Source organism: Salvelinus alpinus, chromosome 32 (genome assembly GCF_045679555.1).
Source record: "Salvelinus alpinus chromosome 32, SLU_Salpinus.1, whole genome shotgun sequence".
Classification (NCBI taxonomy): domain Eukaryota; kingdom Metazoa; phylum Chordata; class Actinopteri; order Salmoniformes; family Salmonidae; genus Salvelinus; species Salvelinus alpinus.
Window position 1 is genome coordinate 18,310,606 of NC_092117.1, and position 16,084 is coordinate 18,326,689.

Consider the following 16,084-nt stretch of genomic DNA (forward strand, 5'->3'; position numbering starts at 1 on the left):
TGTGTCTGTGTGTGTGAACTCTCTACCCAACGGTGTTCAACTGCAGCTGCATGCTGTCTACTGGCCAACCATGTTGAGTAAATATTTGCATAGTTCATTCTATGTGAGTTTGTGGGCCAGGTAGTTATACAGGTGAGAGAATGGTGTTCACGCATTTTATTCACCATTGTTCTCGAAAGGTAACGTTCCGTAATGAGAGACAAATAAAGCATTGTGTGCTTTATGAGTATTTTTTAGAACCTTTATTTAACTAGGCAAGTCAGTTAAGAACAAATTCTTATTTTCAATGACGGCCTAGGAACGGTGGGTTAACTGCCTTGTTCAGGGGCAGAGCGACAGATGTTTACCTTGTCAGCTCAGGGATTGTGTGTGCTATAGCATGGAAAATAAATAAATATGACTCTGGATGACAATATATTTGGTTTCCAACATTAGGGCTTCATGTTTTGTTTCCTTGCCACAATACTAACAAGTATCGTGATGCTGGTATTGTCCCGGCCCTAGATACATTATATATATGGAAATAACGTGAGCTTTTTAAAATCTAAAATCAAGGATGTTTTTAGGCCTACAGCCCCTCATAAATAAAACTAGTGGCCAGAAACCAGACTACATGACAGAACACGGACATTTCTGATGGTGGAAAAAAATACTTGGATCACAAAATGAAACAAGGACAAGTGGAAAACGCATCAATGACACATAGTCCAACCATACTGCTTCATGCTGTAAATTCTTCCCTTCGAGGTTTGGCCGTGGAATGGAAGAGTAACGACAGTGGTGGAAAAAGTACCCAATTGTCATACTTGAGTGAAAGTAAAGATACCTTAACAGAAAATTACTCAAGTAAAAGTGAAAGTCACCCAGTAAAATACTACCCGAGTAAAAGTCTAAAAGTATTTGGTTTTAAATATACTTAAGTATAAAATATTTCAAAATTGCTTATATTAACACAAGCCAGACAGCACAATTTTGCATTTTATTTTTTACGGATAGCCAGGGGCACACTCCAACACATAATTTACAAACGAAGCATTTGTGTTTAGGGAGTCTGACAGATCATAGGCAGTAGGGAACGACACGGGATGTTTTCTTGGACGATTTTCATGTCCAGCTAAGCATTCAAAATGTAACAAGTACTTTTGGGTGTCAGGGAAAATGTATGGAGCAAAAAGTACATAATTGTCTTTAGGAATGTAGTGAAGTAAAAGTTGTCAAAAATATAAATAGTAAAGTACAGATACCCCAAAAAATGACTTAAGAAGTACTTAAGTATTTTTACGTAAGTACTTTACACCCCTGAGTAACTAACGAGGCAGAAAAGCAAAAGGCTGTGTCTGTGACCAGAGTTTAACCTTTCCCCCCAAAGCATGCCAAGTACACAAACACACACACAGGGCGCCAGTAGCAGAGTGACTCATTCACAATGCTAAAGCATATGTTTCAGGGAAGAGACTAACCAATTCAGGCCAAATAGATACAGCAAAAATATAGAGCTACAGATTGTTGTCAATATAAACTTTCCTCAGACTCTGGTTGACAAAGAAACGAGACAGTCTCACTGACAAACATGTTGTTGGAAGCAAGGTTATAGTAAACTGAAACTACTAATGAAAGACGTTCGTAAACTGAAATAAAACAATTCACAAACCCGTTTGAAAAACTAAAACTACACAGAAACTTATCTTTGACAAATTAACAGTACACTGTACAAAAAAAAGCACACACACACGCAACCAGTCAAAGGTATGTCAGCGTCATGAGGTAGTCACCTGGAATGCATTTCAATGAAAAGGTGTGCCTTGTTAAAAGTTAATTTGTGGAATTTCTTTCCTTCTTAATGCGTTTGAGCCAATCAGTTGTGTTGTGACAAGGTAGGGGTGGTATACAAAAGACAACCCTATTTGGTAAAATATCAAGTCCATATTATGGCAAGAACAGCTCAAATAAGCAAAAAGAAAATGACAGTCCATCATTACTTTAAGACATGAAGGTCAGTCAATCCGAAAAATGCCAAGAACTTTTAAAGTTTCTTTAAGTGCAGTCGCAAAAACCAAACGCTATGATGCAACTGGCTCTCAAGAGGACCGCCACAGGAAAGGAAGACCCAGAGTTACCTCTGCTGCATTAGAGTTACCAGCCTCAGAAATTGCAGTCCAAATAAATGCTTCATATAAATAAATAAACTGTTCAGAGGAGACTGTGTGAATCAGGCCTTCATGGTCAAATTACTGCAAAGAAACCACTACTAAAGGACACCAATAATAAGAAGAGACTTGCTTGGGCCAAGAAACACAAGCAATGGACATTAGACCGGTGGAAAGATGTCTTTTGGTCTGACAAGTCCAAATTTGAGATGTTTGGTTCCAGGATGTAACAACAAAATGTGGAATAAGTCTAGGGGTATGAATACTTTCTGAAGGCACCGTACATAGTAATCAATATTTTATACATTTGTTAATTTGACTGATAATCATATCATTCTATCCACTTCCTCATTCTGTCTCATTGTCGCATAGACATATATTATATATTGATCGAACTGCTCAATGTGCCTGCTAGCAACTACTAGGTAGTTTCATTGACAAACATACAGTGGGGAGAACAAGTATTTGATACACTGCCGATTTTGCAGGTTTTCCTACTTACAAAGCATGTAGAGGTCTGTAATTTTTTATCATAGGTACACTTCAACTGTGAGAGACGGAATCTAAAACAAAAATCCAGAAAATCACATTGTATGATTTTTAAGTAATTAATTTGCATTTTATTGCATGACATAAGTATTTGATACATCAGAAAAGCAGAACTTAATATTTGGTACAGAAACCTTTGTTTGCAATTACAGAGATCATACGTTTCCTGTAGTTCTTGACCAGGTTTGCACACACTGCAGCAGGAATTTTGGCCCACTCCTCCATACAGACCTTCTCCAGATCCTTCAGGTTTCGGGGCTGTCGCTGGGCAATACGGACTTTCAGCTCCCTCCAAAGATTTTCTATTGGGTTCAGGTCTGGAGACTGGCTAGGCCACTCCAGGACCTTGAGATGCTTCTTACGGAGCCACTCCTTAGTTGCCCTGGCTGTGTGTTTCGGGTCGTTGTCATGCTGGAAGACCCAGCCACGACCCATCTTCAATGCTCTTAATGAGGGAAGGAGGTTGTTGGCCAAGATCTCGCGATCCATGGCCCCATCCATCCTCCCCTCAATACGGTGCAGTCGTCCTGTCCCCTTTGCAGAAAAGCATCCCCAAAGAATGATGTTTCCACCTCCATGCTTCACGGTTGGGATGGTGTTCTTGGGGTTGTACTCATCCTTCTTCTTCCTCCAAACACGGCGAGTGGAGTTTAGACCAAAAAGCTCTATTTTTGTCTCATCAGACCACATGACCTTCTCCCATTCCTCCTCTGGATCATCCAAATGGTCATTGGCAAACTTCAGACGGGCCTGGACATGCGCTGGCTTGAGCAGGGGGACCTTGCGTGTGCTGCAGGATTTTAATCCATGACGGCGTAGTGTGGTACTAATGGTTTTCTTTGAGACTGTGGTCCCAGCTCTCTTCAGGTCATTGACCAGGTCCTGCCGTGTAATTCTGGGCTGATCCCTCACCTTCCCCATGATCATTGATGCCCCACGAGGTGAGATCTTGCATGGAGCCCCAGACCGAGGGTGATTGACCGTCATCTTCAACTTCTTCCATTTTCTAATAATTGCGCCAACAGTTGTTGCCTTCTCACCAAGCTGCTTGCCTATTGTCCTGTAGCCCATCCCAGCCTTGTTCAGGTCTACAATTTTATCCCTGATGTCCTTACACAGCTCTCTGGTCTTGGCCATTGTGGAGAGGTTGGAGTCTGTTTGATTGAGTGTGTGGACAGGTGTCTTTTATACAGGTAACGAGTTCAAACAGGTGCAGTTAATACAGGTAATGAGTGGAGAACAGGAGGGCTTCTTAAAGAAAAACTAACAGGTCTGTGAGAGCCGGAATTCTTACTGGTTGGTAGGTGATCAAATACTTATGTCATGCAATAAAATGCAAATTAATTACTTAAAAATCATACAATGTGATTTTCTGGATTTTTGTTTTAGATTCCGTCTCTCACAGTTGAAGTGTACCTATGATAAAAAGTACAGACCTCTACATGCTTTGTAAGTAGGAAAACCTGCAAAATCGGCAGTGTATCAAATACTTGTTCTCCCCACTGTAGATGGAACTTAGCTAGCTAGCTAGTGATTTTGGGCACTGAAACAGCGTGTTGCTTGTGCTTTATTTACAATAGGTCGACAGCTTGCTGATAAAGTTGATGACATGTTCTCAGAAATCAGTTCTAAGCACAGACAGCAGAAGCGGACTCAATACTGTCTGCAGTGCACTGACTAGGTTATCCATGCACGTCTTTTTACTTCAGAAATACTGCACCAAACACCTTAGCTAGATGTAAAATTGTGCGACTAACAAGTCCAATGCAAAACATCAAAATAAATTACAGATTTATTGGTTTATCTTAGATTAATTCTGACTATTTTGAGGAAGTGGTATTGGCTATGTTGTGGATGTGGTGACTCAAGGAGGGACAAACATTAATTGCCAGGGTACGATATATAGCGAACACACCCACATCAAACCACACCTCCAAGACCCAAATATAATTTTTCTTAATGAGAAGCAGAAAAACACGTGGAATCGGTGCGTTCAGCCCCCCTTGAAAAATAACCTAACCTCTGACCTGACCCATCAACTTGTGTATTACTGCCCCAGTTGCAAAAACTTACATCCCCAAAAATCTAAACACAAATGTCTTCTAACATTTCACACACAGATTACTTTCGGTCCCTAACACAAAAAACAAGTAAATCAGATGTTAAACCTAACTAAAACTAAACTGAATTTCAAGGAAAAATCTATAAACTATAATAACATTGGTTGGAATGTTTTAGTCACATTCATTCCTCCAGGTTCCAAAGCTCCCGGTCGGAGATATAAATAATTATGTAAGCATAAACACCTGTGCCATAGGACTTACCCCTATCTCCCCTGTGCCTCCTCTTCATTCTTCACCTGCTCTAATTACAAGGCACATGTGGCTCTGAGAGAAAGAACAGCTCTGCAGAGGTTCCGCTGAACAAGGCTCTCTCTTTCTCAGACTCCTCCTCCTTCCCTCTTGGTCTCTTTATCTATCGCTCTCTGGCTTGAACGGAGTCCCTGAACCCCACCCATTCTGGGCTAGCGTGTGTCCGCAAAACACAAAAAGATCTGATCTCCATCCATTTACCTTATTCATCCTTTAAGCACAATGGATATCATTGGAAAATTTCATTTTTTGTTGTTGAAAGGACACACTGTCAAGTGGTGGAAACACAGGCATCCAGAATCAGAAAAAGTGCACAGTAAACACAGCGCAGGGAGCTGGATACACATAGTAGAAAACACACTGGGGAGGGCTCATGTGGATTTGAAAACGGGTCAGCTCCTGTTATAGAACTAATTGTTTTAACGTCTCACCTAGGCCACACAGACTTATCACCACAACTCAAATACACAAAGGAAGGAATTTAAAATGTTACTCAGGTAACTAAACTTGAACCAATAAGCTAGGCTTATTTGTGCCATATAGATACATTATATAGACAGTCTGTTTGCATATAGAGCACATTTCAACAGTGAGCGTACCATGTTTCCTCTTTCTATGCCTAAAGTATATTTGTTTGAACATGTTGAATCAACATAAGCCACCACAACCAACATTACAAGTATGTCAAAATGACATTCCAGTCATGGAAACATATTCAGGCCAACCTTTTGTTTGCTTTCCCTCCTCCTTCCCTCTGGGTGTTTTCGCTTTTCTGGGACAATGCTTTATTTGAAACAGTAATCTTCCATTACAGAACGTTACCTTCTGAGAACAATGGTGAATAAACACACTATTCTCTCACCTGTATCACCTAGCCTACTACCTGCCCCACAAAGCCGCATAGAATGCATTTTACCCATGCTTGGCAAGTTGGCGATACCAGGGTGAAAATTAACAGCAAGCAGCTGCAGTTTAACACTGTTTGGTAGAGAAAGTTCAGACACACACATGTAATACTTGGTATAGCAAACATGAACTAGGCTTCCTGAGGCCTTTCATGAGGTTGAGTGTTCTGATGTGTCGGAATATTTTCATATTACTATAATAGACTGTTTTCCCAATTCTATTCTGGTATAGGCCTACTCGTTTGTATGTAGTAGGCCTGTGTGTGAAACTGCCTTGAAGGCTTTAGACAACACCTGCAGTCTCATAGAACACAGAAGCTACTTATAGAAGCAGAGACAAAGTCTCTTTGTTCAGGATTTTTTTACGTGAAGGTTCTCCAGTACTGTGGAGCTAGAGCAACCAGCTAAAGCGGCCTATGTTGGGGATCGGTTACATTTTTGGACAACTTGATTGGCAGAGGAGATGCTGGGAATGAGTAGGAGTTTAGAGATTACATTCTTAGCATCAGCAATGCAGGTTTCACTTTACTGAGAGGTTTGCAATACTGTTGGCTAAATATTTTGGCCTACAGTACATCCAGATTCTTTAAATGCTGTATGGTCAGGACACCTCTTAAAACAAACTTTTAGACATACTTTTTGGAAACTGACACTGACAGCATTTTCACACGTCGATGAATCAACCACACTGTCACTTATTTGACAAGTGGTTGAGGCTCACATCATTAGCGCCTCCTACATTAATTCCAATGTACCTCATTCAATATTACGCTAAATTAACATTAAAAAATGTTTGCAGTAACCTGCATTAACTGTTTTTATTGTTTCTGTACAGTATGTGCAGTTGATCAATCAAAATTAGATTAACATTTGAAATATTGGTACTGTAGCCTCATGATCTAAGTTCTACATAGCATTCAGTAGCCAGGAAAGTCATTGAGTTAGTCTCAGGCATGTAGGCTAGTCTACAAGCAAGATGTATGGGAACAGTGACTGAGACGTGCAATAAGGTCTCTCTGTAATCTTTCAGCAAACCCTCAATTGTCAGAATTTCACAATAGAATACATGAAAAGACCGAGCCTTCAAAGAAGAGGATATATGAAAGTTTCTACAATTCATACTATACGGGCCTGATAGGGGTATAGCTTTTTAGTCTTCTAGGAAATAAAATAGCCTACTTTGTAGGAAAGGGAACACTGAACAGGTTTCCATCTTGGCTGCAAAATAGTAAGTCGTTAAAATATGTAAGCTTCCTTCTTTCATGATAATGCACAAGGCCATTGGTACTTTTGACAAACTCAAACAAGATAGATGACAACCCATATACAGTCAAATAATCTGAGGTTTTCAATACAAATGAGAATAAGCAATCAAATCATATCTGCATCCACTGCAATCGATCTGCTGTATGATTGCATTTATCCTGTTTCTGAGGGGAAATTGGCAATTAAGGTCAATTACAGGATTCTGAAAACAATGCACGTGTCTTTGGGCTTTCTGTAGGAAGTAATGAATCCACTAAGATAACTGAGAGTACAGTGACTTTTTAGAGGTACAATTTGCCAGTCTAAGGTCAGTTTAGTCTTTTGGCAGAGTAGTTTTAGTAAGTATAAGCTTTTTCCTCAAGTTAGAAGCCAGCATCAAATTTAGAACAGTTCATTGGAGCAATACTTTTAGTGTTAGTTAGCATTTCTCTGTTGTGGTATTAACTAACCATCTTCCACAAGCACAGCTTGCGACAGTTGAATTGGCCAATTTTCCACAGTTTTTTAACAGCTTCCAGCCCTATCAACAGGGGTCTTTTCCATGTGATTTCTCTCTCTCCTTGACTTCAGTTTAACCTTCCTCAGTACCAGGAAAAAAACATCTCTGGACACTGACATTGAAGTGTTCATCTTCAACCTTTTGAAATTTCCACATGAGATAATGAATGATGTAATGGCCTAATGAGATCAGAAAGCAGTGGTGGAGGAACCGTCAGTGCTTTAATCAATCTGCCAGGCTTAATAGTTGAAGACAGTGGGTTCGGAACAGCAAGTCACGAATCTGTGTGTTGTGTCATGGTGTCTGATTACAGATAGCAGAGGTAACAAGCTGGCCTCTGGGAAAGAGTATTTGCTGATGTCACAGAGGAATATCACACCTTCAATCTTGGCAGATAAACAGGCTCAGAACTCACCACTAAAGAGATAAGATTCGAGGAAAATACCAACCCTTGACCCTGTTTGTTTGGTTTCATGCAACTCTGACTGTCAAATGTATTGAATAGCCTACAACTTCCCTTCACCCAAATACGATCTATAAACATATTTCCCCCAGCGATGGTAGACGTGAGACAGAATCTATAAAACAGTCTCTGCTACAGTATTTTTTCTTTCAGTAGTAGCTTAACTTGAAAGAGCAATTAGCGGCTGGATGGTCACATCTTAGCTAGGGCTGGGAATTGCCAGGGACCTTACGATACGATATCATGACGATACTTAGGTGCCGATACGATGTGTATTGCGATTCTCACAATTCTATGTATTGCGATTCGATACTGTGATTTTATTGCAATTCGATGTTCCAAACAAATTGCTCAAACATGTCTGCTGCAAAGGGACAAGAGAGGCATGAGAAAACAATTTTTGTTCAGACATGGTTATAAGTGCTGAAAACAAATAGGGCTCCCTATAAAAATATGTAGAACGAGCTATGAAGGAAAAATACTGGAGTCTTGGTGCAGGTACAGCCAACTAGAGCAAAAATAATATTGCGATTGTGAAAACAATACAATGTAAAAAATAATATTCCGATATGTAACTATCGATTTTCCCCCCAATCACTAAATCAATCATAGCCAACTCATTGGCACATGGAGATAAATGTATGGCTTGACGCTATATGGAAAATTCAGCTGCTATCCCTTGGTGAAAGCCAAGGACTAAAATCCCAAATAGTAGATGGTATAGATGGTTTTGTTTCTTAACAACCAACCTAACACGTGTGGAATTATGGGGAAAAGCACACAGGGTTGGCCTAGATTGTTGACAACATGTAAATTACACTGAATAAAAATATAAAAAAGGCAACATGGAAGGTTTTGGTCCCATGTTTCACGAGCTGAAATAAAAGATTCCAGAAATGTTCCATATGCACAAAAAGCATAGATCTCTTGAATTTCTTTACATCCCTGTTAATGAGCATTTCTCATTTTCCAAGACAATCCATCCACCTGACAGGTTTGGCATATCAACAAGCTGATAAAACAGCATGATCATGACACAGGTGCACCTTGTGCTGTGGACAATAAAAGGTCACGCTAAAATGCCACAGATGTCTCAAGTTGAGGAAGCGTGCAATTGGCATGCTGACTGCAGGAATGTCCACCAGAGCTGTTGCCAGAGAATGGAATGTTAATTTCTCTACCAACGTCATTTTAGAGAATTTGGCAGTATGTCCAACTAGCCTCACAACCGCACACCATGTGTAACCACGCCAGCCCAGGATCTCCACATCTGGCTTCTTCGCCTGCGGGATCGTCTTGATGAAACTGTGGGTTTGCACAACCAAAGAATATCTGCACAAACTCTCAGAAACAGATTCTCTGGGAAGCTCATCTGCATGCTCGTCGTCCTCACCAGGGTCTTGACCTGACAGCAGATCGGCATCGTAAACGACTTCAGTAGACAAATGGTCACCTTCGATGGCCACTTGCATGGCACGCTGGAGAAGTGTGCTCTTCACGAATGAATCCCAGTTTCAACTGTACCGGGCAGATGGTAGGTCGTCGTGGTTTGCTAATGTCAACGTTGGGAACAGAGTGCCCCATGGTGGAGGTGGAGTTATGGTATGGGCAGGCATAGGCTACGAACAATGAACACAATTGCATTTCATTGATAGCTATTTGAATGCAGAAAAATACCGTGACGAGATCCTGAGGCCCATTGTCGTGCCATTCATCTGCCGCTATCACCTCATGTTTCAGCATGATAATGCACAGCCCCATGTCGCAAGGATCGGTAAACAATTCCTGGAAGCTGAAAATGTCCCAGTTCTTCCATGGCCTGCATACTCACCAGACATGTCACCCATTGATGATGTCTGGGATGCTCTGGATCGACATGTACAACAGCGCGTTCCAGTTCCTGCCAATATTCCGCAACTTCACACAGACAATGAAGAGGAGTGAGACAACATTTCACAGGCCACAATCAACAGCCTGATCAACTCTATGTGAAGGAGATGTGTCGCGCTGCATGAGGCAAATGGTGGTCACACTAGATACTGAATGGTTTTCTGATCCATGCCCCTACTTTAAAAAAAAAGTTATCTCAAACCAACAGATGCGTATCTGTATTCCCAGTCATGTGAAATCCATAGATTACGGCCTACTGAATTTATTTAAATTGACTGATTTCCTTATATGAACTGTAACTCAGTAAAATCTTTGAAATTATTGCATGTTGCGTTTATATTTTTGTTCAGTATATTTCGTCTCCAAAATGTATTGAAAACAAATACATTTGCACAATGAGCACTTGTTGTCTGAAATACATTGTTACAGTTGTTGGTTAGCTAGCTAGATAATTTTTGCCATATTAGCATAAGCATTTCATTGACATAAAACACCTCAAAACAAGAGATGGTATAAAGAACAAAATGAAACTAGTTGAAAGAGTCACTTACGATTCCCCACATGGCAGTTTCTTGTCATTGTTGGTAGCTAACTGGCTATCCAGAATCACAACATCTCACAGGCTTCTGCACCACTGAAGCATGAACATTGTGAGGTTGTCAGCTAACCCATCTATGTAAACCGATTAGGTTCTCAACCAAGTACCAGTGATCAACACAGAACAAAGCTATGCATCAGCAGTGATAAGCCTGTAATAAAGCCTATCAGGCAAATAATTACCACAACACATTTGTACATGAATACTGTCACCTGGTCAGGATGAGACATGGAGTGTACTCATTAGTTGCGTACTGTAGCAACACATTTTGCACAGAAGGAAAACAGTTTGCAGCGGAAACTACGGTTTCTATTGGACAAATTCAGCTAGGTCCCTCCCAGTTTCATTCCATTTGCTTCCATTTTGTTCCTAGTGAATACACCTCTAATGAGTCTGTTTGCCTTGAATACTCTGAAGAGCAGAGCTTAACAGCACAATAACAAATGCTCGCAGGTGCCACCCGTTAATGAGGAACCCACCTGTGAATTCATGATTAAATTATGACCATGTCAGGTCCACACACACACCCACACACACACACGACAGGATAAAAACCTGTTTTACAGTATAGTACAGCATACGCACAAAACCTAAAGACAAAAAGACTATGTTGACCTAGACAGATGATAAGAGATTGAAGAACAGTATTAATATGGAGGAAGTGAGTATGTGGAAACACCTAGGGTAGGAAAATTACACTTTTCAATTGAAACCGAGTCAAGAGCAACATTATTCCAAAGCAATTTACACATGCAGTAGTTGTTTCCTGTTTTCCAACATAGGGGCCTGTTTCGTTGAATACATTCATTTAATGGTGCATGTTAATGTTTACTAAAAACAGTATCTTCAGAAAGTATTCACACTCCCTGACTCTTTCCACATTTTGTGGAGTTACAGCCTGAATTTTAAATGGATTAAATAGATATCTCATTTACACCGTCCCTGGGCAAGAAAATACTGAATAATCCTGGTCTCTAGCTACCTTTTGTTGTAGTGTATAGCAGCTGCAGCCACAAGTGTTATCAAAGAGGATGCTTTTGCTAATTTGTTAACACCCTTCAAGATTAACTTTCAACAAGTATCAAATTATCATGATTTGGTGATTTGCAGCCCACTGTTTTTGCAGCTGTTAGCTACCTCTTTGAAAATAACGCGTGTGAAACATTTGTGTACGGAACGTTTTAAAAATATGTTTGCAATGGGAAGTAATAGTTGTACATTTCGATTTGGAAATGCTTACATTTTTTATGTTTTTGTTATTGGGGTCCTACTGGCTTATTTTAAATGGGTGGCTTTTATCAGTATGCTGTGTTTGACTGCTCTCTATGTGTTTTACAAAAATAGTTATCCTACACAGAGTGCGCAGATCACGGTCGGTGTCCTTTCAGCACCACGAGCCTGTCACCTTTGATGTGTCACTGTTGTTGTCATTGCTATTGGTGACAGTGACAGGCTACCACAGGTTGTTTAAGCAGTTGTTGCTTATGGCATGATTCCATGCTGGGCTTGTGAGTGACAGCCCGATGCGAGGCCTGTTTGATTAATTCATGATTTCATCAAAAAGCATTGCTACTCCTACATTAAAGCTAGATATGTCTTGTGCATTAAAGATAGACTCAGCAAAATGACGTTGCCACAAGTAGCACCATAGATATTGAAATGAGCGAGATGCAAAACTTCGCTCTCACACAGTATCTGCACACGTGCATGGGTTCGCTTCACGCTGAGTCTACCTTTACGTGATGTTTGTTATTTTTCAGGTTGAAATTTTGGAAGATTCCCCCCCCCCACTAAAGGCCTAGGTGCAATAGTCACGGTTTGCCAATGGACCCAGCAAAGAATGGAATGCGAACAAAGGTGAAACAAGTCTGGTTTCAAAAAGTCACAAGGGGTTCCCCCCTCTTCAAAAAGTAGGGAGGAGGAGAGCAGAGTATCAAAGCAAATGTTATTTGTCACATGCGCCGAATACAACAGGTGTTGACCTTACTGTGAAATGCTTACTTACAAGCCCTTAACCAACAATGCAGTTAAGAAAATAGAGTTTTACAAAATAAACCAAAGTAAAAAAAAATTTTTTTTAAGGTACAATAAAATACCAATAATGAGTCTATATACAGGGGGTATCGGTACCGAGGCAATGCGTGGGGGTACATGTTAGACGAGGTAATTTGTACATGCCAAGAGTGTGCAAAGCTGTCAAGGCAAAGGGTGGATACTTTGAAGACTCTCAAATATATTTTGATTTGTTTATAACTTCTTTGGTTACTACATGATTCCATGTGTTATTTCATAGTTTTGATATCTTCACTATTATTCTACAAATGTAGAAAATAGTAAAAATAAAGAAAAACCCTGGAATGAATAGGTGTCCACACTTTTGACTGGTACTGTGTATATATTGTTGGATTCTGGGGTAAACTTGGAACATTGCTATACTCAGAAGTATAGGAACATTAATAACATTAGAGACATGAGGGGTGCCATGAAGAAGCTTTGGAGTGGCGGAGTGCAGGGAAAACAATTGCATGTGACAGTACTGATAAGGGGAGAAACCGTTGAAGGCTAATATCACTTAGTTCCCCACTTAGCAAGAATGATGCAATGTTGAGAGAGAAGGAGGAGACTCCACTCAAAGTGGGGTATGAATACCACCACGGGGGAAGCCATTTCTTTGTCTGAATTGCAGCTGTAACGACCCTTTGGGAAGAAATAAACTTGGTTAAGCTTCTCTAGTGTTATTTACTCAGCAAAATAAGAACATAACTAACTCATACACACAAAATGGTTAGGTTGTTATGAATGCACTGATCTAAGTTAGACACGTGGCATTTCAGCAACAAAGAAAAATGACTTAATTTCAGAGTTGTGCCTGTTGTTCACACACGTATCTGCCATCTCATTGGCTAGAATGGTTCCACCTGATCCTCCCGCCTGCCTTCCATCTTTGAGGACTTGTATTTCTATTGCTAGTGTGGTCACTCGACTATCTTATCATTTTAATAGATCATTCTTGGTGAAGCCTCATAATGAAGAGGGGGGGGAAATTTGGACTGCATTGAGCATTCTCCAGGTGATAAACATTTGGCGTGTCTATGAAATTAGGCTATAGGTCTAGATGGAATAGGAGAGAATTGCTGTACCTCTCTTTCGTATCGTCTGAGATCCCCAAAGATTGGAAAGCTGCCACGGTCATCCCCCTCTTCAAAAGGGGGAGACATTCTCAAAACTTTTGGCCACGACTGTAGAGTGACACAAATATTATTTTCCACAAAGTTTGCTGTTACTATGGAATACTGAAGTATCATTACAAGCATTTCATAAGTGTCAAAGGCTTTTAGTGACAATTACATGAAGTTGATGCAAAGAGTCAATATTTGCAGCGTTGACCCTTCTTTTTTTTGCCCTGGCATGCTGTCAATTAATTTCTGGGACACATCCTGACTGATGGCAGCCCATTCTTCCGTAATCAATGCTTGGAGTTTGTCAGAATGTGGGTTTTTGTTTGTCCACCCGACTCGAGGATTGACCATGAATTCTCAATGGGATTAAGGTCTGGGGAGTTTCCTGGCCATGGACCCAAAACATCGATGTTTTGTTCTCCGAGCCACTTAGTTATCACTTTTGCCTTATGGCAAGGTGCTCCATCATGCTGGAAAAGGCATTGTTCGTCAGCAATCCCACACATGAATGGTCTCAGGATGCTTTACTGTTGGCATGACACAGGACTGATGGTAGCGCTCACCTTGTCTTCTCCGGACAAGCTTTTTTCCGGAAGCCCCAAACAATCGGAAAGGGGATTCATCCGAGAAAACTTCTTTACCCCAGTTCTCAGCAGTCCAATCCCTGTAGCTTTTGCAGAATATCAGTCTGGCCCTGATGTTTTTCCTGGAGAGAAGTGGCTTCTTTGCTGCCCTTCTAGACACCAGGCCATCCTCCAAAAATCTTCGCCTTGCTGTGTGTGCAGATGCACTCACACCTGCCTGCTTCCATTCCTGAGCAAGCTCTGTACTGGTGGTGCCCCGATCCCGCAGCTGAATCAACTTTAGGAGACGGTCCTGGCGCTTGCTGGACTTTCTTGGGTGCCCTGAAGCCTTCTTCACAACAATTGAACCGCTCTTCTTGAAGTTCTTGATGATCTGATAAATGGTTGATTTAGGTGCAATCTTACTGACAGCAATATCCTTGCCAGTGAAGCCCTTTTTGTGCAAAGCAATGATGATGGCACGTGTTTCCTTGCAGGTAACCATGGATGACAGAGGAAGCTTTCGAAGCTTCCAGTCTGTTATTCGAACTCAATCAGCATAACAGAGTGATCTCCAGCCTCCTCGTCAACACTCACACCTGTGTTAACGAGAGAATCACTGACATGATGTCAGCTGGTCCTTTTGTGGCAGGGCTGAAATGCAGTGGAAATGTTTTTGAGGGATTCAGTTCATTTTCAAGGCAAAGAGGGACTTTGCAATTAATTGCAATTCATCTGATCACTCTTCATAACAGTCTGGAGTATATGCAAATTGCCATCATACAAACTGAGGCAGCAGACTTTGTGAAAATTAATATTTGTGTCATTCTCAAAACTTTTGGCCACAACTGTAGACCCAAACTGTTATAGACCTATATCCATCCTGCCCTGCCTTTCTAAAATCTTTGAAAGCCAAGTTAATTAACAGATCACCGACCATTTCGAATCCCACCGTACCTTCTCCACCATGCAATCTGGTTTCCGATGCGTGCACCTCAGCTAGGCACAAGGTCCTAAACGATATCATAACCACCATCGATAAAAGACAGTACTGTGCAGCAGTCTTCATCGACCTGGCCAAGGCTTTCGACTCTGTCAATCACTGCATTCTTATCGTCAGACTCAATAGCCTTGGCTTCTCAAATGACTGCCTCGCCTGGTTCACCAACTACTTCTCAGACAGAGTTCAGTGTATCAAATCAGAGGGCCTGTTGTCCGGACCTCTGGCATTCTATGGGGGTGCCACAGGGTTCAATTCTCGGGCCGACTCTTTTCTCTGTATATATCAATGATGTCGCTCTTGCTGCTGGTGATTCTCTGATCCACCTCTACGCAGACGACACCATTCTGTATACATCTGGCCCTTTTTTGGACACTGTGTTAACAAACCTCCAAACGAGCTTCAACGCCATACAACACTCCTTCCGTGGCCTCCAACTGCTTTTAAATGCTAGTAAAACTAAGTGCATGCTCTTCAACCGATTGCTGCCCGAGAATGTCTTGATCTACTTCAAATAAGGTCTGTGTTTTGCGGAGGAGCAGACAGACAAGCTCTGCTTTCTGCACTACAACCTAAAACTTCTTAACTGGGAATATTGAAGACCCATGAAAGCTGGTGGTTTGTTTTAACATATGTTCTCATGTTATTTGAGA

The 16,084-nt window shown here is 41.0% G+C and overlaps 1 protein-coding gene across 2 annotated transcripts in view; it reads right to left on the reverse strand.

The window, feature by feature from the left end:
• LOC139562110 (phosphatidylcholine:ceramide cholinephosphotransferase 1-like) overlaps nt 1-16,084 on the reverse strand; it is a 53,750-nt gene that overhangs the window by 16,381 nt on the left and 21,285 nt on the right. The window contains exon 1 of one of the 2 annotated variants that reach the window (XM_071379461.1): nt 5,021-5,179. The exons of the other annotated variant lie outside the window; for it this stretch is intronic. The gene's annotated coding sequence lies outside the window, so the exon portion shown is untranslated. Of the gene's footprint in view, nt 1-5,020; nt 5,180-16,084 lie in introns of those variants that run through there. 2 annotated transcript variants of the gene reach the window in all.